Source organism: Macaca thibetana, chromosome 17 (genome assembly GCF_024542745.1).
Source record: "Macaca thibetana thibetana isolate TM-01 chromosome 17, ASM2454274v1, whole genome shotgun sequence".
Classification (NCBI taxonomy): Eukaryota; Metazoa; Chordata; class Mammalia; order Primates; family Cercopithecidae; genus Macaca; species Macaca thibetana.
In genome coordinates, this window is record NC_065594.1 from 79,857,034 (window position 1) to 79,883,235 (window position 26,202).

At 43.8% G+C, this 26,202-nt stretch overlaps 1 pseudogene; it reads right to left on the minus strand.

The window, feature by feature from the left end:
• Window positions 1-23,347: 23,347 nt before the first annotated feature.
• On the minus strand, window positions 23,348-24,532 carry LOC126940210 (adiponectin receptor protein 1-like; annotated as a pseudogene).
• Between the last annotated feature and the right edge of the window lie 1,670 nt (window positions 24,533-26,202).

Consider the following 26,202-nt stretch of genomic DNA (forward strand, 5'->3'; position numbering starts at 1 on the left):
TGCAACTCATATTACAAACAGGTAAGGTTCCTAAAATATAGAGAACCTTTAGAAATAAATCAAGGCCGGGCGCGGTGGCTCAAGCCTGTAATCCCAGCACTTTGGGAGGCCGAGACGGGCGGATCACGAGGTCAGGAGATCAAGACCATCCCGGCTAACACAGTGAAACCCCATCTCTACTAAAAAATAAAAAAAAAAAAAAAATAGCTGGGCGAGGTGGCGGGCGCCTGTAGTCCCAGCTACTCGGGAGGCTGAGGCAGGAGAATGGCGGGAACCCGGGGGGCGGAGCTTGCAGTGAGCTGAGATCCGGCCACTGCACTCCAGCCCAGGCGACAGAGCCAGACTCCGTCTCAAAAAAAAAAAAAAAAAAAGAGACTCCATCTCAAAAAAAAAAAAAAAAAAAAAAAAAGAAATCAAGAAGGCCAGGCGCGGTGGCTCACGCCTGTAACATTTTGGGAGGCAGAGGCAGGTGAATCACCTGAAGCCAGGAGTTCAAGACCAGCCTAGCCAACATGGTGAAACCCCGTCTCTACTAAAAATACAAAAATTAACTGGCGTGGTGGTAGGCACCTGTAATCCCAGCTACTCAGGAGGCTGAGGCAGGAGAATTGCTTGAACCCGGGAGGCGGAGGTTGCAGTGAGCCAAGATCACGCCAGTAGAGTGAGATCTGCCCACCTCGGCCTCCCAAAGTGCTGGGTTTATGGGCGTGAGCCACCATGCCCTGCCTATATTATTTAATTTTTTTTTTTTTTTTTTTTTGAGAGGGAGTCTCGCTCTGTCGCCCAGGCTGGGATGCAGTGGCCGGATCTCAGCTCACTGCAAGCTCCGCCTCCCGGGTTTACGCCATTCTCCTGCCTCAGCCTCCCGAGTAGCTGGGACTACAGGCGCCCGCCACCTCTCCCGGCTAGTTATTTTTTTGTATTTTTTAGTTGAGATGGGGTTTCACCATGTTAGCCAGGATGGTCTCGATCTCCTGACCTCGTGATCCGCCCGTCTCGGCCTCCCAAAGTGCTGGGATTACAGGCTTGAGCCACTGCGCCCGGCCTATTTAATTTTTTAATCATGAAAATATATTACATAGTAAAAATAAGACCTCATAAATGTAAATTCTTGTTAAAAAAAAAAAGACTTCATGAAGCAGATAACTTTTTTTTTTCTGTTTTTCAGATAACTTTTTATAATTTGAAGGGAGCTCTGCGCCACTGACCTCCCACCAAAGTACCTAGATTTTCTAATTTGTGTTCTTGACTTGAATCCGGGTGCTGTGTTCAGAAGTCCTAGTTAAAATACAAATGTGTAACATGCTAACCTAGATCTTCATTCGTAATCTGATGTGCTTTAGAATCTTTAGTTTAGATGATCAGTTTCATGGAATACTCAGGAGAGTTCTGATGGAAGGCAAGGGGTTGGGAAATATTACAATAATGGGCCACCATGTGTTGTAGAGGTGGGCCTTTGACACCAAGAGGCTGTACAAAGGCACTTGAGTGATGGGAGCTTGGTATTAGGGGGAGGAGTCCCAAATATAACCCTCACCTAAGAGAAATTTAAATTTTTTTTTTCTTTTTTTTTTGAGATGGAGTCTCGCTCTGTTGCCCAGGCTAGAGTGCAATGGCGCGATCTCGGCTCACTGCAGCCTCTGTCTCCTGGATTCAGGTGATGTTCCTCCCTCAGCCTCCTGAGTAGCTGGAATTACAGACGCGTGCCACCACACCTGGCTAATTTTTGTATTTTTAGTAAAGATAGGGTTTCACCACGTTGGTCAGGCTGGTCTCGAACTCCTCACCTCGTGATCCACCTGCCTCGGCCTCCCAAAGTGCTGGGATTACAGGTGTGAGCCACCGCTCCCGGCCGAGAAAGTTAAACTTTTAACTATAATTGCTATGTAAACTGTAATCTTATCTTTAATTTAGTTTTTGGTTTAGCCCTGCCTGGAAAACCATGCTTTCTGCCCCATGAAACATAGATTTCATTTCACCTTCTTAGCTTATACGTTCCAACAGAACTACTTGGATTTGAGTCCTAGTCCTGACGTTTACTAGCCAGGTAAAATTGGAAAAGTTACTAAAACTCTCTGTGCCTCGATTTTCTCATTTATGACATGGGTCCAAAAATATCAGGGTAGGTGTGAGTTAACTACCAAATTAAAATAAAATACAAGACTAGGTGCGGTGGCTCACGCCTGTAATCCCAACACTTTGGGAGGCTGAGGTGGGCAGATCATGAGGTCAGGAGATCAAGACCATCCTGGCCAACATGGTGAAATCCCATCTATACTAAAAATACAAAAATTAGCTGGGTGTGGTGCGCCACTGCATTCCAGCCTGGTAACAGAGTGATACTCCATCTCAAAAAAAAAAAAAAGAAAGAAAGAAAAAGAATTGACTCAAGATTAATCTTGAGAGCTCATGGCCCAGTCTAGTGGGCTATGGTTTGGCTGATGCAACACCTATACCAGACAGAAATAAAAAGTTGTTGGCCGGGCGCGGTGGCTCACGCCTGTAATCCCAGCACTTTTGGAGGCTGAGGAGGGCAGATCACCTGAGGTCAGGAGTTTGAGAGCAGCCTGGCCGACACGGTGAAACTCCGTCTCTACTAAAAAGACAAAAATTAGACAGTTGTGGTGGCGAGCACCTGTAATCCCAGCTACTTGGGAGCCTGAGGCAGGAGAATTGCTTGAACCCAGGAGGTGGAGGTTGCAGTGAGCCAAGATTGCACCACTGCACTCCAGCCTGGGCAACAGAGCAAGACACCATCTAAAAAAAAAAAAAGAAAAAAAAAAAAGAAAAAAAAAAAAGGTGTTAAGATTTTTTCTCAAGAATTGGTATTTGGCCACAGTGGCTCACGCCTGTAATTCCAACACTCTGGGAGGCCAAGGCGGGCAGATCTTCTGAGGTAGGAAATTCGAGACCAGCCTGACCAACATGGAGAAACCCCGTCTCTACTAAAAGGAAAATATTAGCTGGGCGTGGTGGCACATGCCTGGAATCCCAGCTATTCGGGAGGCTGAGGCAGGAGAATCGCTTGAACTCAGGAGAGGGAGGTTGCAGTGAGCCGAGATCATGCAATTGCACTTCAGCCTGGGCAACAAGAGCAAATCTCCGTCTCAAAAAAAAAAAAAAAGAAAAGAAAAGAATGATATTTATTCAGATCCAATTCTAAGCTATGCAGTTGTTATGCTATGTTTTTCAGAGCTTTCTTTTCTTAGTTTTGATAAAGGAATTAAAATTTTTTCCTTCATGGGCAAGAATTGTGTATGATATATATTTTGAATTGCTCATAGTACTTTACATTCAATACACAATTATTATTGGTGATGATATAAATACTAGTGATCCTTTCAATTAGATTATACATTAAATACTTTTTTCTTCCCTAATTTTTTTATTTTGAAAATTTTCAAACATACTGAAAGCTTTAAAAAGTAGTAAAATGAACACCTCCATCTAAATGCAACAACTGTTAACATTTTGCCACATTTGCTTTGTACTTCTGTCTCTCTCTATTTGTGTATCTAAACATAGTTAAACATAGAAAAGGAGATGCGTTGCACTATGACGTTGTGATGGCTAGAACATCACTAGGCAACATAAAATTTTCAGTTCCATTATAATCTTATGGGACCACTATCATATATGTGATACATCATTATGTAGAGGTTAATTAGTGTGTGTATGTTTGTGTATGTGTGTGAGTGTGTGTGCATAAAAAAGTTTTTTGGGCTGGGCATGATGGCTCATTCCCATAATTTTAGCATTTTGGGAGGCTGAGGCAGGTGAATCTAATGTCTGTGTGCGTGTGTGCGCACGCGCACATATAAAAGCTTTTTTGGGCTGGGCATGGTGGTTCATTCCTGTAATTTTAGCATTTTGGGAGGCCAAGGCAGGTGGATCTCCTCAGCTCAGGAGTTCAAGACCAGCCTGGGCAACATGGTGAGACCCTGTTGCCCAGGCTGGAGTTTAGTGGCACGCTGTCAGCTCACTGCAACCTCTGTCTCCCAGGTTCAAGCAATTCTCCTGCCTCAGCCTCCTGAGTAGCTGGAACTACAGGCATGCGCCTCACACCTAGCTAATTTTTTGTATTTTTAGTAGAGACAGGGTTTCACCATGTTGGCCAGGCTGTTGTTCTTGAACTCGCGACCTTGTGATCTGCCGGCTTGGGGCTTCCAAGCTGCTGGGATTACAGGTATGAGCCGCTGCGCCCAGCCAAAAAAGTTTTTTGATACCATAACAACACCTAAACTTTCAGCACGTACCTGCTAAAAATGCATTCTCCAATATAACTGTATCACCATTATCACAATTTTTTTTTTTTTTTTGAGATGGAGTTTCAATCTTGTTGACCTGGCTGGAGTGCAATGGCAATCTCTGCTCACCACAACCTCCACCTCCCGGCTTAAAGTGATTCTCCTGCCTCAGACTCCTGAGTAGCTGGGATTACAGGCATGTGCCACCATGCCTGGCTAATTTTTGTGTATGTGTTTTTCGTAGAGACGGGGTTTCTCCATGTTGGTCAGGCTGGTCTTGAACTCCCGCCCTCAGGTGATCTGCCCGTCTCAGCCTCCCAAAGTGCTGGGCTTAGAGGCATGAGCCACCGGACCCAGCCCACAACTTCTAAAATATAGTTAATATTCAAATTTCTCCAGTTGTTTCTTTTCTTTCTTTCTTCCTTTTTTTTTTTTTTTTTTTTTTTTTTTGAGACGGGGTCTCGCTCTGTCACCCAGGCTGGAGTGCAGTGGCCGGATCTCAGCTCACTGCAAGCTCCGCCTCCCGGGTTCACGCCATTCTCCTGCCTCAGCCTCCTTTTTTTTTTTTTTTTTTTTTTTGAGATGGAGTCTTGAGGCTGGGCACATTGGCTCACACCTATAATCCCAGCACTTTGGGAGGCCGAGGTGGGCGGATCACAAGGTCAGGAGTTTGAGACCAGCCTGGACAACATGATGAAACCCTATCTCTACTAAAGATACAAAAAATTACCCACTCCAGCCTGGGCGACAGGGCAAGATGCCGTCTCAAAAAAAAAAGAGAGAGAGAGAGAGATAAAGTCTCTGTCGCCCAGAATGGAGTGCAGTGGTGCGGTCTCGGCTCACTGTAACCTCCGCCTCCCACGTTCAAACAATTCTCCCCTCAGCCTCCCAAGTAGCTGGGATTACAGGCACCTGCCACCACAACCTGGCTAATTTTTGTATTTTTGGTAGATATAGGTTTCACCATGTTGGCCAGGCTGGTCTCGAACTCCTGACCCCAAGTGATCTGCCCACCTGGGCCTCCCAAAGTGCTGGGATGACAGGTGTGAGCCACTGTGCCTGGTCCAGTTGTTTCAACAAGTATCTTTTATAGCTTTTTAAGAAAAGATTGAAAGATGACTTGAGCCCAGGAGTTCAAGACCAGCCTGGGCAACATGGTGAGACCTCATCTCTAAAATAAAATTTAAAATAAATAAATAAATAAATAATAAGATATATTAAAAGTTTCCACATTGTTCCATCTCTTTAATAATTTTTTATCTAGAATAGTCTCTCATCTTTTTTTTTTATTACATTAAATGTTTTTTGTTTGTTTGTTTGTTTTTGACGGAGTCTTGCTCTGTCACCCATGCTGGAGTGCAGTGGCGCAATCTTGGCTCACCACAACCTCCGCCTCCCGGGTACAAGTGATTCTCCTGCCTCAGCCTCCTGAGTAGCTGGGATTACAGATACATGCCACCGTGCCAAGCTAATTTTTGTATTTTTAGTAGAGACGGAGTTTCACCATGTTGGCCAGGCTGGTCTTGAACTCTTGACCTTGTGATCTGCCCGCCTCGGATTCCCAAAGTGCTGGGATTACAGGCGTGAGCCACCGCGCCTGGCCCCACGTTAACTCTTTTTTGAAGAGTTTAGGCTGCTTTTCTTATAGTATGTCCTACATTCTGTGTTTGTCTGTTTCATGATGATGTTATTTAACTTGCTCTATCCCTTCTCTTCTATAAATTCAATGTGAGTCTAGAGACTTGATTAAACACAGGTTAAATATATAAAGACATTTTTTTCCCATTATTAGTGATGCTATGTTTGGTCACTTAAGTGGTCACTTGCAGTAAGGTAGTAATTGTAAATTATATCAGAAAGGTACATTTTCCCTTTGTACTTCCAGGTAAGCTATGGAGTGATACTTTGGCATTGCACAAATATTCCTTCACCCAATGATTAAACATGCATTTATTTATTTTATTTTATTTTTTTATAGAGAAGGGGGTCTTGCTATGTTGCCAGGGTGGCCTTGAACTCTGGGCTCAAGTGATCCTCCTGCCTTGACCTCCCAAGTAGCTGGGACTAGAGGTGCATGCTGCTGCACCTGGCTCCTAAACATGCATTTAACTGTCTTATTTGGCTTGCTCTGGTGTAGAGTTGATTCATATTCATAGGCTCAAAATCAGAAGACACCTCCATCTAGATTAGTGCTTCTCAACTGGGGGAGATTTTGCCCCTCAGTGATAGTGTTTCTCAACTGGGGGCAGTTTTGCCCCTCAGTGAACATTTGGCAATGTCTGGAGATATTTTTGGTTGTCACAACTTGGAGGCAGGTATGCTACTGGCATCTAATGGGTAGAGGCCAGGGATGCTGCTACACATCGTACAGTCCACAGGGCAAAGAATTATCCCCACAGCAAAGAATTATCCCGCCCAGAATGTCAGTAGTTCCACTAGGTGGGAAGCCTTAATCTAGACATTGGATTAAGCTTCTTTCTTACACACAGTTCATTGGCCTTTTTGGAGATGCTAGTAAAGTTTTAGAGATTATCTTCAGAAGTAGAAACCAAGCAGATGTTAGAGTCCATCAGAATTTCCCCGTGATCCAAACCAGGCAGAATTTTACTACCTACCTGTTCTGTCTTTCCATTTCCTTTATAGATGTCCTCTCAATGTAAGGATTTAAATTGTTTTTGCTTTTCTCTACTCTCAATAAACAAATACATCATGAAAGGATTAAAGAACAGAATTAACACATCTAAGCATTTTGGTCTGCTTTTGTGTCTCCTAGAAGATTTTAGAATGTCATCTTAATAGCCCCAGAGCCAGAGAAGAGAAAATGGGGAAAGAGAAATATCAAGTTAAGAATTTACCATTATTGGCCGGGCGCGGTGGCTCACGCCTGTAATCCCAGCACTTTGGGAGGCCGAGGCGGGCGAATCACGAGGTCAGGAGATCGCAGACCATCCTGGCTAACACGGTGAAACCCCGTCTCTACTAAAAATACAAAAAATTAGCCAGGCGTAGTGGTGGGCGCCTGTAGTCCCAGCTACTCGGGAGACTGAGGCAGGAGAATGACGTGAACCAGGGAGGTGGAGCTTGCAGTGAGCCGAGATTGGGCCACTGTACTCCACCCTGGGCGACTAAGCAAGACTCCGTCTCCAAAAAAAAAAAAAAGAATTTACCATTATTGCCGGGCATGGTGGCTCAAGCCTGTAATCCCAGCACTTTGGGAGGCCGAGGCAGGTGGATCACCTGAGGTCAGGAGTTCGAGACCAGCCTGGCCAACATGGTGAAACCCCGTCTCTACTAAAAATACAAAAAATCAGCCGGGTGTTGTGGTGGGCGCCTGTAGTCCCAGCTACTTGGGAGGCTGAGGCAAGAGAATCTCTTGAACCTGCGAGGCGGAGGTTGCAGTGACCCAAGATTGTGCTGTTGCACTCCAGCCTGGGCAACAAGAGTGAAACTCCATCTCAAAAAAAAAAAAAAGAATTTACCATTACAAAAATGGCCCAAAGAGAGTGACCAGAGTTCAGGAAGGGGCAGGAGAGTGCAGAGGGCATTTCCACTCTCACACCTGTAAGTTATTAATGACCTTTGAAGTGATTGTTGATGGAATCACTTGTACATTTGAGCTGCTTCATATGTATACATAGTGTATTCAGAGAACTGCCTAGCTTCTGGAGCCCTGAAATATCTTCAAGCTGAATCAGAGATCAAACAGCAAAACCCATGACTTGGGAATATCATATAGCCATGTGACATATGGAAGGACTGAGAGTGTGAGAACCAATGCCTAAATAACTACACTATATATTTTTAACTTTAAGAGACTTAGCATTGCTTTTATAACTTTTAAAATAGCAATCTCAGAAAATAATGTCCTAGAATTTCAAGAAAATATAGTCAGAGGTAACACTTTATACATTTATTTTGCATTTAAATGCCTATGCTTAGAAGATTAGAACCTAATTACCTTATTTTCATTCAAATTGTCACTAGATAGCTTGTACAGCATTTGCTCCTTTTATGTTTTGAATTCCCAGGACAAGGACATTGCCTTTCCTGTTGAGAGCTGAATCAACAATTTTGTTTGCATTTAACAAAGACGGAATCACTTCAAGTCTAATTTTCTCTGTATACTAGGGAGTTAGCACATGAATGCATTCATCAACTACAGTTTCATTTTTAGAGGAAGCAGCAAAATACCCAGGTCTGTGACTTCAATTTTTATTTTTATTTTTATTTTTTTTTTCGAGACGGAGTCTCGCTCTGTCGCCCAGGCTGGAGTGCAGTGGCGCGATCTCGGCTCACTGCAAGCTCCGCCTCCCGGGTTCACGCCATTCTCCTGTCTCAGCCTCCCGAGTAGCTGGGACTACAGGCGCCCACAACCGCGCCCGGCTAATTTTTTGTATTTTTAGTAGAGACGGGGTTTCACCGTGGTCTCGATCTCCTGACCTTGTGATCCGCCCGCCTCGGCCTCCCAAAGTGCTGGGATTACAGGCGTGAGCCACCGCGCCCGGCCCTATTTTTCTCTATTAATAGGTTAAGAGTTATTTTTCACGCTTTTTCACTAACATAGCTTTCTCACTTGAAACAACTGTTGACATGACATGGTATGAAGAGGCCATTCCATTCAGTGGAAAATTACAGAACATGATTTATTTCCAAAGTATATATTTTTTTCTTTTAAGATGGAGTCTCACTGTGTCGCCCAGGCTGGAGTGCAGTGGCATGATCTCAGCTCACTGCAACCTCCGCCTCCTGGGTTCAAGCAATTCTTGTGCCTTAGCCTTCCAAGTAGCTGGGATTACAGGCGCCCACCACCACACCCAGCCCAAAGTATAATTTTAGGAATTATAACTCAATAATTCTGTTGATCATCGTTCACATTATTTCCTGTATTGACTCAATTTCTATAAAATACAAAAAATTGAAAAAAGATGTGGCACAGTATATATCATTTAAAAATATTATTCTCTATAAATGGGATGAGAGAATAAGGAAAGGAGAATCAGAAGACAATAATTATTCTAATATCTAGGGTCCTTTGTATTGTCACTGTCAGCAACTTTTCTTTATCTTTGAAATTCTCATTCTTTATGAAAGAGACTCATTTAGAGCAACACCAAAAGCTAACAAAGATAGTAAAAGAAATGTATAGGGTCATCTCACTCATAAATCCTAAGTAAAATCTAAGCAAATCGAATCCAGTGATTAAAAAGAATGAGAAATACATCATTACCAAATTGGATTCAACCCACAAATGTAAGGTAAAGTGTAATGTTCAAAGATCAATTCTATTATTGTTAATAATATATGCCATTTACTAGATTAAGAGGATAAGGGGCCGGGCGCGGTGGCTCAAGCCTGTAATCCCAGCACTTTGGGAGGCAGAGACGGGCGGATCACGAGGTCAGGAGATCGAGACCATCCTGGCTAACACGGTGAAACCCCGTCTCTACTAAAAAATACAAAAAACTAGCCGGGCAAGGTGGCGGGCACCTGTAGTCCCAGCTACTCGTGAGGCTGAGGCAGGAGAATGGCGTAAACCCTGGAGGGGGAGCTTGCAGTGAGCTGAGATCCGGCCACTGCACTCCAGCCTGGGTGACAGAGCGAGACTCCGTCTCAAAAAAAAAAAAAAAAAAAAAAAAAGGATAAAGGATTGAAAACCATATGGTCATCTTAGTAAGTACAGAAAAAAAAGAGCCCAGTTTAAATAAGCTAGAAATATGAAGAAACTTCCATAACCTAGAGAAAGCTCATGCTCCTCAGGAGACAAGTGTAAGAATGTTAATACTGTCATTGTTTAATCAGGACAGAAACACAGAAGCCACACAAATGTTCATCAATAGTAAGCTAGATAAATAAATTACAGTATAGTCATACACTGATCTCTTTTATAGGAATGAAAATAAATGTGCCTTAGCTGTCCTCATTAGTAAGAATGATCTCAAAAATGTAATATTGAGTGAAAAAAGTAAGTCACAGAAAAGTAAATAATATTCTGTTTGTAGTAAATGTGAAACAGGCACATTTAAATTATACATTGTTAAGCTCAATATACATATGTCATAAATCCTTGAAGAAAATGATTGAACAATTATTATAAGACTCAGGATAGTAATTACCTGGGGTGGAATGATGAGGGTGTGACTGGGAAAAAGCATGATGTGGGGGGAAGGGTGTCAAAGTATTGATAATGTTCTCTCTCTAAGCTACATCCTGGGTACACAGGTGTTCATGTTATTATCTAAGCTATGTGTTCATAATATATACTTTTTTATTTGTGTATAATGTTTTCACATTGAAATAGTTAAATAGAACACATTATTAAAAGCCAGATATATGACTGTTGGTCCCTTTACCTTTATCAGGGATACATGTGAATCATGTTCTTGAAGATTTAAGAGAGAGAAGAGTAGATTTTTTAAAAAAATAAAAATCTTTTTATTTGGAAATAATTTCAAACTTACAGAAAAGTTGTAAAAATGATATCAGAATAAACTGCATACATCATGCCCCTTTGCCTCCAGATACTTTCTTGTATATTTCCTAAGAAAAAGGACATTCCGTTAGAAAGTCACAGTACAGTTATCAATGTCAGGAAATTTCCCATTGAAACAATACTTTGTAAAATAATCTACCATCCACATTCCAATTTGTCAACTGCCCAAATAATGTTCTTTATAGCATTTGTTTTGTCCTCCACTAGAGGTTGCAGTATCCGTATCACATTTAGTTGTTATGTTTCTTTAGTCTCTCGTCTGGAACAGTTCCTGAGCTTTTCTTTGTCCTTTATGACAATGATATCTGATTCTTTTTTAACAAGAATGATTCCCACTTTTAGTTTGATGTTTTCTCAGGATAATATTCAGGTTATATGTTCTTAATTAAAATGCTACATAAATGATATATTCCTGGAGTATCACATTTTTAGGTGCACCAATATCTCTGTTTCTCATCGTTGATATTCATTTTGATAATCTGGCTAAGGTGTTAGCGATTTCTTCACTCTAAGAGAGAGGAATTTTTAAAAGGATTTCTTTGGCAAGAGCTGCTGATGGGCTTTGAAGCCTACTCTCCTCTAATGTGGAGATGTAGACACTTTATTTCCCACTCAACTGAAGTTAAAAGAGAGAGGCTTCAATGAGACCAACTGGAAAGCTTAATATGTATTCTCTTGATTTATTTATCAGGTCAGAGTTCACTGATGTCTGATTCCTCTTCAGGAAATCTTGACATTAGGAGAAGGGCTGTAAAATCAGCACTTTGGGAGGCCAAGGTGGGTGGATCACGAGGTCAGGAGTTTGAGACCAGCCTGGTCAACATAGTGAAACCTTGTCTCTATACTAAAAATACAGAAGTTAGCCAAGTGTGGTAGTGGCTGGCTGTAATCCCAGCTACTTGGGAGCTGAGGCAGGATAATGACTTGAACCTGAGAGGCAGAGGTTGTAGTGAGCCGAGGTCACTCCAACCTGGGCGACAGAGCAAGACTCTGCCCCCGCCCCCCGCCAAAAGAAAAAAAAAGAAGGGCTGCCTTGCAGCTTGGAGGTGCAACAAAGGAGAGTTACTAGTAGATTGGAATTAGCCTGTTATTCCAGAGTTTGTAAGGCAACAAGTGCTTAAGTGTTTCCCATGAACCAGATGTCATGGGAATTCTTACTTAATTAAAAGTCCCATAGCTGGTTTGAATCACAAACATAGTCTCAATTTCATTTTAAATAAAAATATCACCTAGGCTGGAGTGCAACATCTGTCCCATGAAAAGACAGCCTGTTTGGGGCCATTTCATAATCTGACTCAAAGGCCACTGAAAGGGTGAACAGACCTAGCAGGGGAGAAGCTGGCAGAAACTCACTGAATTCTTAGTGGTTAGGAATGAATAAGGTCCTTGAAATAGAGTACATTTTTTCTGGTCAAGGGAACAGAAGGTGAGAGTCCAACAATGATTTGTGGGAGATACTTACTTCCTAAGAACCTATAAAACAGTGGTCGGCAACCTTTTTGGAGACGATTTTTCCATGAATGGGGTGGGTGAGGGGTGAGGGGATGATTTCAGGATGAAATTGTTCCACCTCAGATCGTCAGGCATTAGATTGTCATAAGTAGCACGCAACCTAGATCACTGATATTTGCAGGTCACAATAGGGTTTGCGCTCCTATGAGAAACTAATGCTGCTGCTGATCTGACAGGAGGCAGAGCTCAGGAGGTAATGCTCTCCTGCCTTCTGCTCACCTCCTGCTGTGTGGCCTGGTTCCTAACAGGCCACTGACAGAGACCAGTCTGCCACCCGGGGGTTGGGGACCTCTGCTATAAAGAACTCCAAAACAGAAGGAGTCAGCTTTCAATTTCTGCAAGCCCAGAAAGCATGAAACCATCTCATGACCTCATGGGTAGAACAAGAACATTGCTGTCCTCCTCTGTGTGGAGAGGGCCAAGTCAGAAAGAGAGGTTAGTCAATTCACAGGAGGCAGGGTAGCAGCTTGAGGGGAGAAAGGACCATGTTCCCTTCTGGCACTGATGGGCTTACCCCACTGCAGACCCCATCCGTGGGAGAGGACAAGATCTGCTTTCAATTAACTTTGCAGTGCATTATTTTATGGGATCAAACATTTTTATTTAAAATGAAATTGACACTATGTTTGTGAATCAAACTAACTACGAGACTTTTAATTAAATAAGAATGATCTGAAAAGTCATGTCATTCCTTGAGTATTCATTGAGGGGCAGAGTAAAAACACATATCTGGATAAACTGTATTTATTTACCTGTTTGAAAAATTTATTCATAGTGCATTACATGACCCAAAATAAAAATGATATGAAAAGTATGCATTATGAGAAATCTCCTTCTCACATCTGTGTCCATCCACCCAATTGCACTTCTCCTCTTACAGGTAAACCTTACATGCTTATTGTTTGTTGTTTTAATATTTCTTAGGCAAATATAAGGAAATATGAATATGTAGTTTGTTTTTTTTTTTAGACAGAGTTTCACTCCTGTTGCCCAGGCTGGAGTGCAGTGGTGTGATCTTAGCTTACTGCAACCTCTGCCTTCCGGGTTCAAACGATTCTCCTGCTTCAGCCTCACAAGAAGCTGGAATTACAGGCATGTGCCACCATGCCTGGCTAATTTTGTATATTTTTAGTAGAGACGGAGTTTCACCGTGTTGGCCAGGTTGGTCTTGCACTCCTGACCTCAGGTGATCTACTCGCCTTGGTCTCTCAAAGTGCTGGGATTACAGGCGTGAGCCACCACGCCTGGCCTATAGTCTTATGTATCTGTTTCTTACTCAAGAGGTGGAATACTGTTTAGAACTTTGCTTTTTTTTTTTTTGGCCAGTTGCAGTGGCTCACACCTGTAATCCCAGCACTTTGGGAGGCGGAGGTAGGTGGATCACCTGAGATGAGGAGTTTGAGACCAGTCTGGCCAACATGGTGAAACCCTGTCTCTACTAAAAAATAAAAAAATTAGCCAGGCATGGTGGTGCATGCCTGTAATCCCAGCTACTCGGGAGGCTGAGGCAGGAGAATCACTTGAACCTGGGAGACGGAGGTCTCAGTGAGCAGAGATTGTACCCACTGCACTCCAGCCTGGGTGACAGAGTGATACTCTGTCTCAAAAAAAAAGAAAAAGAACTTTGCTTTTTTTTTATAGTGACAAAATATAAATAACATTAAATTTACCATTTTATCCTAGATATGGAATTTCTGGATGATATGGTAATTATATTCTATTCACCTTTTTGAGGAACTTCTAAGCTGTTTTCTTACAGTGGCTGCACCATTTTACACTCCTACCAGCAATACATGAGGGTTCCAATTTCTTCATATTCTTGCCAAAACTTCTTTTATTTTATTTTATTTTATTTTTTGAGATAGGGTTTTGCTCTGTCACTTAGGCTGGAGTGCAATGGCTTGATCTTGGCTCACTGCAACCTCTGCCCTCGGGCTCAAGTGATCCTCCCGCGTGTCTCCTGAGTGGCTGGGACTATAGGTGTGACCCACTGCGCCCAGCTAATTTTTGTATTTTTTTGTAGAGACAGGGTTTTGCCATGTTGCCAAGGCTGGTCTCAAACTCCTGGACTCAAGCAATCCTGCCACCTTGGCCTCCCAAAATGCTGGGATTACAGACATGAGCCACCATGCAGTCTGGCTTTTTTTTTTCCTGTACACCCACCATGTAATTTGATTACCACAAATATACTGTGTATCTGGTTTTTTTGTTTTTGTTTTTTGTTTTGAGATGGAGTTTTGCTCTTGTTGCCCAGGTTGGAGTGTAATGGTGCGATCTTGGCTCACTGCAACCTCCACCTCCCGGGTTTAAGCGATTCTTCTGCCTCAGCCTCCTGAGTAGCTGGGATTAAAGGCATGTGCCACCACAGCTGGCTAATTTTGTATTTTTTATTAGAGATGGGGTTTCTCCATGTTGGTCAGACTGGTCTCAAATTCCCGACCTCAGGTGATCCACCTGCCTCAGCTTCCCAAAGTGCTGGGATTACAGGCATGAGCCACCCCACCTGGCCTACTATCTGTTTATGTATTATATTTTTATTTGTGGTTTATACATAAAAAGAGTAAAAGCTTTTTATACATAAAAAACTGTAGGCCAGGCACAGTGGCTCATGCCTGTAATCCCAGGACTTTGGGAGGCTGAGGCGGGTGGATCACCTGAGGTCAGGAGTTTGAGACCAGCCTGGCCAACATGGTGAAACCCCGACTCTACTACAAATACAAAAAATTAACTGGGCCTAGTGGTGCACACCTGTAATCCCAGCTACTCCAGAGGCTGAGGCAGGAGACTTGCTTGAACCCGGGAAGCAGAGGTTGCAGTGAGCCAAGATTGAGCCACTGCGTTCCTGTCTGGGCAACACAGCAAAACTCAGTTTCAAAAAAAAAAAAAAAAAAACTTTATACACTTTTTGCTCCCCAAGAATCAATTATGTCCCCTGTTGAGAATGCATACTCTAAAGATTGCAAGTGTAAATTATTAGCAACAAAGTATTTGCTATAGTTGCTGACAAGTGAGTACATGGGACTGGGAAAAGGGACCCAAGGAGATCTAAGTGGGGCACCAACAGCTTGGCCACACAATCAATTTAAGCATGTTGTGTAGTTCTTTTTTTTTTTTTTTGAGATAGAGTCTCACTCTGTTGCCCAGGCTGGAGTGCAGTGGCACAATCTCGGGTCACTGCAACCTCTACCACCTGGGTTATAGCAGTTCTCCTGCCTCAGCCTCCTGAGTAGAGTAGCTGGGATTATAGGCACACACCACCATGCCTGGCTAATTTTTGTATTTTTTTAGTAGAGGCGGGTTTTCGCCATGTTGACCAGGCTGGTCTTGAACTCCTGACCACAGTTGATCTGCCCACCTCGGCCTCCCAAGGTGCTGGGATTACAGGCATGAGCCGCTGCGCCCGGCCTGTTGGGTAGTCTTTACAATTGTTCTGTGGGAGGTTAGTCCAATCCAAGCTGTTTGATCATGGTCAGAAACAGAAGACCCCCATTTCCCTTTATTTCTAATAGTAGAATGAAAGATAACTTGTGTTAGGCCATTCTTGCATTGCTATGAAGAAATACCTGGGACTGGGCAATTTATAAAGAAAAGGGGTTTAACTGGCTCACGGTCTGCAGGCTGTACAGGAAGCATGGTGCCAACCTTTGCTTGGCTTCTGGGGAGGTCTCAGGAAACTTTCACTCGTGGAGGAAGGTGAAGTGGAGCAGACATGTCACATGACCAGAGCAGGAGCAAGGGGAGGCAGGGAGGTGCCACACACTTTTAAATGACCAGATCTTGCAATAACTCACTCACTATCACAAAGGCAGCACCAAGTCACGAGGAATCCTCTCCCATGATCCAAATACCTCCCACCAGGCCCCACCTCCAGCACTGGGGATTACAATTCAACATGAGATTCATGTAGGGATGAATATCCAAACTATTTCAGTATCTCACAGGTATTAATAAGCAGTTGAGGGAGATATAATATTTCCTTTGACCCTGAACTCTTATAATATCTAAAATTATCGTGGATAATAAACTTCTTTTAACCTCTTAAGGGAACCTGAGTTATAAGGGAAAATATCTATTTATTTGCTTATTCTAAGGGGAACACCAGTTGAAATATTAGAAGAGTAAAGTGTGGGCCTGAGGGATGAGTGGGAAGTGTCTTAACATCACTGCCTTTCTAAAGCTTTATCACTGAAACTTGTAATTATAATGGTTAATAGTTCTAATTCTTTTGTTTTTCCTTTTTTTTAATTATTATTATACTTTAAGTTCTAGGGTACATGTGCATAATGTGCAGGTTTGTTACATATGTATACTTGTGCCATGTTGGTGTGCTGCACCCATCAACTCATCATTTACATCAGGTATAACTCCCAAAGCAATCCCTCCCCCCTCCCAATAGTTCTAATTCTGACTGGGCACAGTGGCTCATGCCTGTAATCCCAGCACTTTGGGAGGCCAAGGTGGGCAGATCACCTGAGATCAGGAATTCGAGACCAGCCTGGCCAACGTGGAGAAACCCCATCTCTACTAAAAATATAAAAATAACTGGGCATGGTGACATGTGCCTCTAATCCCAGCTACTTGGGAGGCTAAGGCAGGAGATTCACTTGAACCCGGGAAGTGGAGGTTGCAGTGAGCTGGGATCACACCATTGCACTCCAGCCTGGGTAAGAACAGTAAAACTCCATCTCAAAAAAAAAAAAAAAAAGTTATAATTCCACTCTTTACTGGATGTGTGATGTGGACAAGGTAATGAATTTGAAGTAGAGTCAAAGAAGGTCACACAATAGATTTTGTTTTTATATTAAATAAAGGACTGCATCCCATTAGAAAGTGGTTCAGGTTGCATCCCATTAGAAAGTGGTTCAGATTGGTGTGTCTTATCCAGCTTTTATATTGTATTGATGAGAGAGTATGTATGTTGTGAACAACAACGAAAAAAAAAAAACGAACTCTGTAAAATATTCAAAGAGGTTTATTCTGAGCCAATACAAATGACAATGGCTTGGGGAGCAGTCTCAAGAAGTCCTGTTGATAGAGACAGGAGGCAGCCAAAGGCCTAGGCAGATAGGGAAGGGACCTAGAGAATCTCTGACATGCCCCACAAGTGTTTTTTTGTTTCTTTTGTTTTGTTTTGCTTTGTTTTTTTGAGACAGGGTCTCGCTCTGTCACCCAGGCTGGAGTGCAGTGGCGTGATGTCAGCTGCAACCTCCACCTCCCAGGTTCAAGCGATCCTCCTCCCTCAGCCTCCCCAGTAGCTGGGACAACAGGTGCATGCACTACAACTGGCTAATTTTTGTATTTTTTTATAGAGATGGGTTTTCACCATGTTGCCCAGGGTGGTCTCAAACTCCTGGCCTCAAGTGATCCGCCTACCTCAGCCTCCCAAAATGCTAGGATTATAGGCATGAGCCACTGTGCCCAGCCCCCCTGCAAGTGTTTACATCATATGTTTCGTGCAAATAAGGGAACCTGCATAGGGCGCTTGTTTGGGCATGCCTGCAGCCTACTGGAGGCCCACATGCACTGGGGGAATAGGGTGAAGCCACCAGGAATTCACACCTTATGCATGGGAGGAGCCTGGCCTCTTCAGCTCCTGTGTGGTGGTCATGGCATTCAATTTGTGAGGTGGAAACCTGTTTGCAGGACCCCCTCTCTTGTGTGAGAGTTTTCCTTTCACTTAATAAATTCCACCCTCCTCACCCTTCCATGTGTCTGTGTACCTAATTCTCCCTGGTCATAAAACAAGAACCTGGATTAGCTGAGCTAAGGAGCAAAAAATTCTGCATCACTGAGAAAGTGCACCCAAAGTGGTTGGGTTACAATTTAGATTTATACATTTTAGGGAGAAAGAAGTTACAGGCAAAGACACAAATCAATACACGTAAGGGTATACATTCATGTGGCCCAGAATGGCAGGACATCTCAAAGTGGGGGATTGGGGATGATGGGGTTTGGGAGAAATGGTTCAGGGGGCCTTAGAAGTCTTAGGTGGATTCAAAGATTATCTAACTGGCAGTTGGTATAAATAATTAAGCTTTGTCTAAAGGCTTGAAGTCAGTAGAAAGAAATGCTTAAGATAAGGTGGCTTGTGGAAGCTAATGTTTTTATTTAGATGAAGGCTCCAGGCTCTTCCTTCAGAGAGAATAAATGGCAAATGTTTCTTTTCACACCTTAAAAGGTGTCAGACTCTAATCTCTCCTAGATCTGGGAAAGGCCTGGCTGCATTAATGGAGATTCTCTACAGATGCAAATTTCCCCCATGAAAGATGATGGCTTTGCAGGGCCATTTCAAAATATGTCAAATAAATTTATTTTGGGGTAAAATATTTTGATTTTCTTCAGGATCTGCTATCTGTCATGTGATGCTATACCAGAATCAGGTTGAAATTTGGTATCTTATTGCCACAAAGATTCTGTTCTGTCAGTCTTAGGATCTCTGTTTCAATGTTAATGCTGGTCAGTTGTACCTCACCTCCAAAAGGGAGAGGGGATAATGAGGTGTTTTGGACCCACTTCCCATCATGGCCAGAAATTCAGTTTTTTAGGTTTCTCTGGGGTCCCATTGGCCCATAGAAGCTCCATTCAGTAGGTTGGGGAAGGTTAGGGTTTTCTTTTTGGTTTATAGTTTCTTTTATAACAGGGCAAAGCAGAGTGCTTATCACAGATTTGAAGCTGAGATTGCTCCTTGATGCCTTGAAGAACAAGATTATGCATGTTTTATGATATGTGTATGTATGTATTATTTAGTCAAACTAGGAATTTAGTCAAATATAGTAAGTCGAACTGCCATATTGTTACTTACATACAAGAGTAGGCCTTGTGGACTTAGTATTGCTTGGGGCATTTCAATGTTTATTAGCATCTCTGTGTATATATCAATCCGTTTTACTACCTCTCAGATACTTTGGTGAAATATTGATCCATTCAAAAGGCTGAGGTAGACCAGGCGCAGTGGCTTATGCCTATAATCCTAGCACTTTAGGAGGCTGAGGCGGGTGGATTGCTGGAGCCCAGGAGTTTGAGACCAGACTCGGCAACAAAGTAAGACTTCATCTCTACAAAATATACAAAGATTAGCCAGGTTTGGTGGCACATGCCTGTAGTTCTAGCTACTAGGGAGACTAAGGCAGAAGATTGTTAGAATCCAGGAGGTGGAGGTTGCAGTGAGCCGAGATCATGCTGCTGCGCTCCAGCCTGGGCGACACAGTAAGACCCTGTCTCAAAAAAAACAAAAAGAGAGAGAGAGTTAGGTACTGACTAACTTTGCTTTCTGGGTTTCAGGTATTTGTTTCCTTGTTTCTATTAACAGAGTTGAGCATATTATTATTAATAGAGCTGTCTTCCTAAAATATCCACTTACATTGGGTGTAGGAATAGCCTGTCATAGGATATGCAACCATTTTTACTGTTTATTTACTTTTACTTTTAATTTTGCAAATCAAAACATCTTTTAAAGTATAGGTTTTACACAAAAAAGGACTTAAATCATAAGTGTACAGTTTGATGGATTTTTACAAAGTAAAGATACCTATGTAACCGATACCTAGACCGTAAAGAGGTGTATTTCCCACACAGCAGAAACCCCTTGACTCCTCTCAGTTGTTATTTCCCAAGGGTAACTATTATTCTGATTTCTTTTTCTCTTTCTTTCTTTCTTTTTTTTTTTGAGGAGGAGGAGTTTCGCCCTTGTTGCCCAGGCTGGAGTGCAATGGCACGATCTCGACTCACTGCAACCTCCACCTCCTGGGTTCAAGCGATCCTCCTGCCTCAGCCTCCCAAGAAGCTGGGATTACAGGGGCCCACCACCATGTGCAGCTAATATATTTTGTTTTATTTTATTTTATTTTATTTTATTTTATTTTATTTTTTGAGACGGAGTCTCGCTCTATAGCCCAGGCTGGAGTGCAGTGGCCGGATCTCAGCTTACTGCAAGCTCCGCCTCCCGGGTTTATGCCATTCTCCTGCCTCAGCCTCCCGAGTAGCTGGGACTACAGGCGCCCGCCACCTCGCCCGGCTAGTTTTTTTTGTATTTTTTAGTAGAGACGGGGTTTCACCGTGTTAGCCAGGATGGTCTCGATCTCCTGACCTCGTGATCCACCCGTCTCGGCCTCCTAAAGTGCTGGGATTACACGCTTGAGCCACTGCGCCCGGCCCCAATTTTTTTTATTTTTAGTTATGACAGGGTTTCACCATGTTGGCCAGGCTGGTCTCGAACTGCTGACTTCAGGTGATCCACCTACCTCGGCCTCCCAAAGTGCTGGGATTACAAGCATGAGCCACTATGCCCGGCCACCATTATTCTGATTTCTAACATCATGAATTTGTTGTGCTTGTTTTAAACTTTATATAAATGGAATCATACTGTATCCTTGCTTTTTGGTCCAGCTTCAAATATTGTTCGGCTTAGTATTTGTGAGATTCATTCCCTGTTGTACATAGTTCATTCAAACTCTGTGAAAAACTTTAAACATACAAAAAAGCATACAGAACAGAATAGTGAATGTTCATTTCCTATCATCCAGCAACAACAACTGTCAACTCATGGTCAATCTTGGTCCAGTTAGCCTCTACCCACTGTCCTCAACTCCAGATTGTTATGAAGCAAACCCCAGCTACGATATAATGGTATCTGTAAACATTTCAGTATATACTCTGGAAGAAAAAGCCTTTATTTTTATTCTGTTTTATTTTTTGTCTTCTGTACTCTCTTTTATTAACATCATAGTCTTTGCATCAGGATACATCACAATGCTAGCAGGTTTTGTTTTAAAGCTTAGTATTAAATATTAAATATCTTTCCCAATTTTAATTTAAGAAATTAAAACTCAAGTTATTTGAAGCCTGGACACACTTCCATGATTAGCGAGGCTATGTGAAAGTTGGTGGCTTTATTTTTCCTCCTCTGTAGGCAGATCCAGGTGACCCTAGAAAGATGGGACCAGATTATATGATTGTGTATTTGTTTTTTGTTTTTGAGATGGAGTTTCATTCTTGTTGCCCAGGGTGGAGTGCAATGGCACGATCCGGGCTTACTGCAACCTCTGCCACCTGGGTTCAGCGATTCTCCTGCCTCAGCCCCACCCCCCGCAACAGGCATGCACCACCACGCCCATATAATTGTTTTAAAGTGTGCTACAAGACTGGGTGTGGAGAGGCATGGTGGCTCACACTTGTAATCCCAGCACTGTGGAAGGCCAAAATGGGTGGATCACTTGAGGTCAGGAGTTCAAGATCAGCCTGGCCAACATGGCAAAACCCCGTCTCTACTAAAAATACAAAAATTAGCCAGATGTTATGGCGCGCGCCTGTATGAGGCAGGAGGATTGCTTGAACACGGGAGGCAGAGGTTGCAGTGAGCTGAGGTTGTGCCACTGCACTCTAGTCTGGGAAACAGAGTGAGACTCCATCTCCAAAAAAAAAAAGCGCTACAAAAATGGATGGCCTGGCCAGGCATGGTGGCTCAGGCTGGGTGCAGTGCCTCACGCCTGTAATCCCAGCACTTTGGGAGGCTGAGGCGGGCAGATCACTTGAAGTCAGGAGTTCGAGACTAGCCTGGCCAACATGGTGAAACGCTGCCTCTACTAAAATTACAAAAATGAGCCTGGTGTGGTGGGAGCAGGTGCCTGTAATCCCAGTTACTCAGGAGGCTGAGGCAGGAGAGTCGCTTGAACCCCGGAAATGGAGGTTGTAGTGAGTCAAGATCGTGCCACTGCACTCTAGCCTGGAAGACAGAGCAAGACTCCATCTCAAAAAAAAAAAAAAATTGATGGCCTGTTATAAGCCAGGATACAAAGTAAGGATGTGGGTAAGGGAGGGATCATTCCCTTCCAGTAAAAGGACAGAATTTTGAGCTGGGCGTGGTGGCTCACACCTGAAATCCCAGCACTTTGGGAGGCCAAGATGGGCAGATCATGAGGTCAGGAGTTCAAGACCAGCCTGACCAACATGGTAAAACCCGTCTCTACTAATAATACAAAAATTAGGCCGGGCGCGGTGGCTCACACCTGTAATCCCAGCCCTTTGGAAGGCCGAGACAGGCAGATCACCTAAGGTCAGGAGTTCAAGACCAGCCTAGTCAAAATGAGGAAACCCCGTCTCTACTAAAAATATAAAAAGTTAGCTGGGCATGATGACGGGTGCCTGTAATCCCAGCTACTCGGGAGGCTGAGGCAGGAGAATTGCTTGAACCCGGGAGGTGGAGGCTGCAGTGCGCCATTGCATGCCAGCCTGGACAACAAGCGCAAAACTCTGTCTCAAAAAAAAAAAAAAAAAAAAAAAAAAAAGAGGCCAGGCGTGGTGGCTCACGCCTGTAATCCCAGCACTTTGGGAGGCCGAGGCAGGTGGATTACGAGGTCAGAAGATCGAGACCATCCTGGCTAACACAGTGAAACCCCGTTTCTACTAAAAATACAAAAAATTAGCCGGGTGTGGTGGCAGTCACCTGAGGCTGAGGAAGGAGAATGGCGTGAACCCGGGAGGCAGAGCTTTCAGTGAGCTGAGATTACACCGCTGCACTCTAGCCTGGGCGACAAAGCAAGACTCTGTCTCAAAAAAAAAAAAAAAAAAAAAAAGAGAGAGACAAAATTGAAAAAGTTGCAGTCCATAATTTCATAATTTTTTCCAAAAATTGTTGGAGGAGAGGGTAAAATCGCAATATGAGTTTCAAAGTACTGTCTCTCTGTCTCTGTGAGGGGCCCATAGTTGCCTTGTTGAGGAGGAAGACTGTTGAGGGAAGAGATGGCTAGGTTTGACCATTCCCCCTCCCAAACTAGGGGAGTGGAAATGGAAAGTTCAGTGCCTAGTGAATGTAGAAGGGGGCTGAAAGTTGGTTGATGTTGAATTCTCTAAGAGGTTTCCTCCAGACAACTCAGACTCCCCTCACTTCAGTGAAGAAGGTATTTTCATTTTGAATTTTAATTTTTTACAGAGACGGGGTCTCTGTTGTCCAAGCTGGAGTGTGGTGACATGATCATAGTTCACTGTAGCCTCAAACTCCTGTGCTCAAGCACCCTCCCACTTTGGCCTCCCAAAGAACTGGGATTACAGGCGTGAGCCACCGTGCCTGCCAGAAGTTATTTTTAAAAGCACTTGAGAAATTCCTCCTCCACCCCTCAGGTGGGAAGTCTTAGAGAAGGAAGTCATCAGTACAGCCACTTTCTAGGCCATAATAGAATTCCTGAAGGTTGGAGACCCCAGAGAAGTGGACAAAGGATACTGCCACCACCAGGACATGGGGAATCTGATGAGACTGGAACCATATGTCAGATTTTCTAGGAAAGAAGCATTCAGGAATTCGGGCAGCATAAAGGCCAGCTATACATCACAGCTGTGAGGAAGGACCAGCCCATCCAGCCCATGGCGCTGGCCCTGACAAAGCTTTAGTGATAGGAAAATGCATGACGGGCACAATAACACTCAAGCCAAGTCCCAGGAATGCTCCTGCTGTGTCTGCCGGTGCTTAGGAGTGGAAACCGGTCCCACTGTGCCACCGTGATGGCAGAAATGCCCAGAACACAGACAAAGAAGAGGCAGATGAGCTTGGCTGTGGGGAACAGTGGAAGGAGTAACAGAGCAGGGGACAAAGCTCCCCGTAATCAGTAGAGCAATCGCTGAGTAGTTCAGTTTGGAAAAAGTCTAAGAGACTTACTCTGAATGACAATAGACAGTGTGGAATAGCCAGGAGGAACTGAGGCAGAGCACTACACCCACAAAGGACGTCCCCATACCACTTTCTCCTGTAGAGGGTCCATGAAGTACATATTTGGTCTGAGCATGGTCAAGATCCTCAAAAGAGAAACAGCATGAAACCAAGCAGATGGGTCCAGATGATGCCCGTTTTCACATGGATGTGGAAGATGCTCTTGAAGCAAGCCCAAAAGGAAGGCATGGATGGTCTATGGCCATGTAGCAGGTAGTCATTGTCCTTCAGTCAGTCAGGGACAACATCATATGGGATGGCCCTCCAGTGTCCCTCCCAGACCTTGCACACAAACTCCTCCATCTCCTCCGTGGCATAGTGGAAGTGCAGTGCATCAGTAGCTTTACCTTCTCCTCCTTTTCCTGAGGCATTGGACATGTTTGCACTTCTTCAGCTTTGGTTGGGTTGGTGATAACCCATCCATCCTTCTCTTGTAGTAGGGGTCCCAGTTCAGCTAGTTCCACCATGTCAGTTTCCCTGTTACTGGGAGGAGCCGCATTGCCCCATGCCACCACAGATCCTTTGTGGGAAGACATCTGGCCAGTACCTCAATACCCTGCAGCTTTAGCATGGGGAAAGGTTGGGGTCTCTCAGCCCCATGGGCAGAGATGTCTCTGTAATGGTAGATGAGCCAGACAGGCAGGCTCTGCTGGGACACTGGTCTCTTGTTACTTCCTGCTGCACACGGGCAGCCTGTGGCTCTGGATCTTCATTGTCCTTCCTGCAAAGCCTTTATTTTATATAATCACCTCAATACAGTTATCATAGCTAAAATAATGGTAACTCCTTAATGTTGTCAAATTCCAATCACTGTTCAAATTTCCAGTTGTCTCATAAATGTGATACATTTAAAAAATCAGAATGTTTCAATCAGGATCCAGGGAAGGTCTACACAGTATGATTGTCTTCTGAGTCTCTTTTCTAACATGTGTGTGTATGTGTGTGTGTGCACATGTGGGAACACCTTTTAAAAGACTGAGATGGCTGGGCACAGTGGCTCACACCTATAATCCTAGCACTTTGGGAGGCTGAGGCGGGTGGATCACCAGAGGTCGGGAGTTCGATATCAGCCTGACTAACGTTATGAAACCCCATCTCTACTAAATACACAAAATTAGCTGGGTGTAGTGGCGCACACCTGTAATCCCAGCTACTAGGGAGGCCGAGGCAGGAGAATCGCTTGAACTCGGAGGCAGAATTGAGCCACTGCACTCCAGCCCGGGTGACACAGTGAGACTCGGTCTCAAAAAAAAAAAAAAAAAAAAAAGCCTGAGATGTATTTAACATGGAGTGAAATGCTCAGATCTCAAGTACACTATTCCATCAGGTGGTGTTTTGTTTTTTTTTTTTTTTTGTCACTTAGTCAGTCTTGATGAATACATTTCCAGATATAGAACATTTCTATCAGGCCACAAAGTTCCCTCATGCCTCTTCCCAGTCAGTCCTTCCATAAGCAACCAGTAATGTAATTTCTATAGCTGGGTTTTCCCAGTTTTTTAAATACAGATGCCTAGAACATTCTTGTTTTTATTTCTGTTGGATAAACACCTAGAGGTGGATTTGCTGGGTCATAGGGTACATGTATAGTCAACCTTTCTTTTTTTTTTTTTTTTTTTTTTTTTTTGAGACGGAGTCTCGCTCTGTCGCCCAGGCTGGAGTGCAGTGGCCGGATCTCAGCTCACTGCAAGCTCCCCCTCCCGGGTTTACGCCATTCTCCTGCCTCAGCCTCCCGAGTAGCTGGGACTATAGGCGCCTGGCACCTCGCCCGGCTAGTTTTTGTATTTTTTAGTAGAGACGGGGTTTCATCGTGTTAGCCAGGATGGTCTCGATCTCCTGACCTCGTGATCCGCCCGTCTCGGCCTCCCAAAGTGCTGGGATTACAGGCTTGAGCCACCGCGCCCGGCCTTTTTTTTTTTTTTTTTTTTTTTTAGAGATGGGGTCTTGCTCTCTTGCCCAGAGTGAAGTGCTGTGGTATGATCATGGCTCACCGCAGCCTGGAATTCCTGGGCTCAAGTGATCCTTCCCTCTCAGCCTCTCAAGTAGCTGGGATTACAGGTGCGAGGGAGCCACCATGCCTAATTTATTTATTTTTAAATTTATTTTTATTTTTTGAGACAGAGTCTCGCTCTGTCACCCAGACTGGAGTGCAGAGGTGCAATCTCAGCTCACTGCAACCTCCGCCTCCCAGGTTCAAGCGATTCTCCTACCTCTGCCTCCTGAGTAGCTGGGATTATAGCCACATGCCACCACACCCG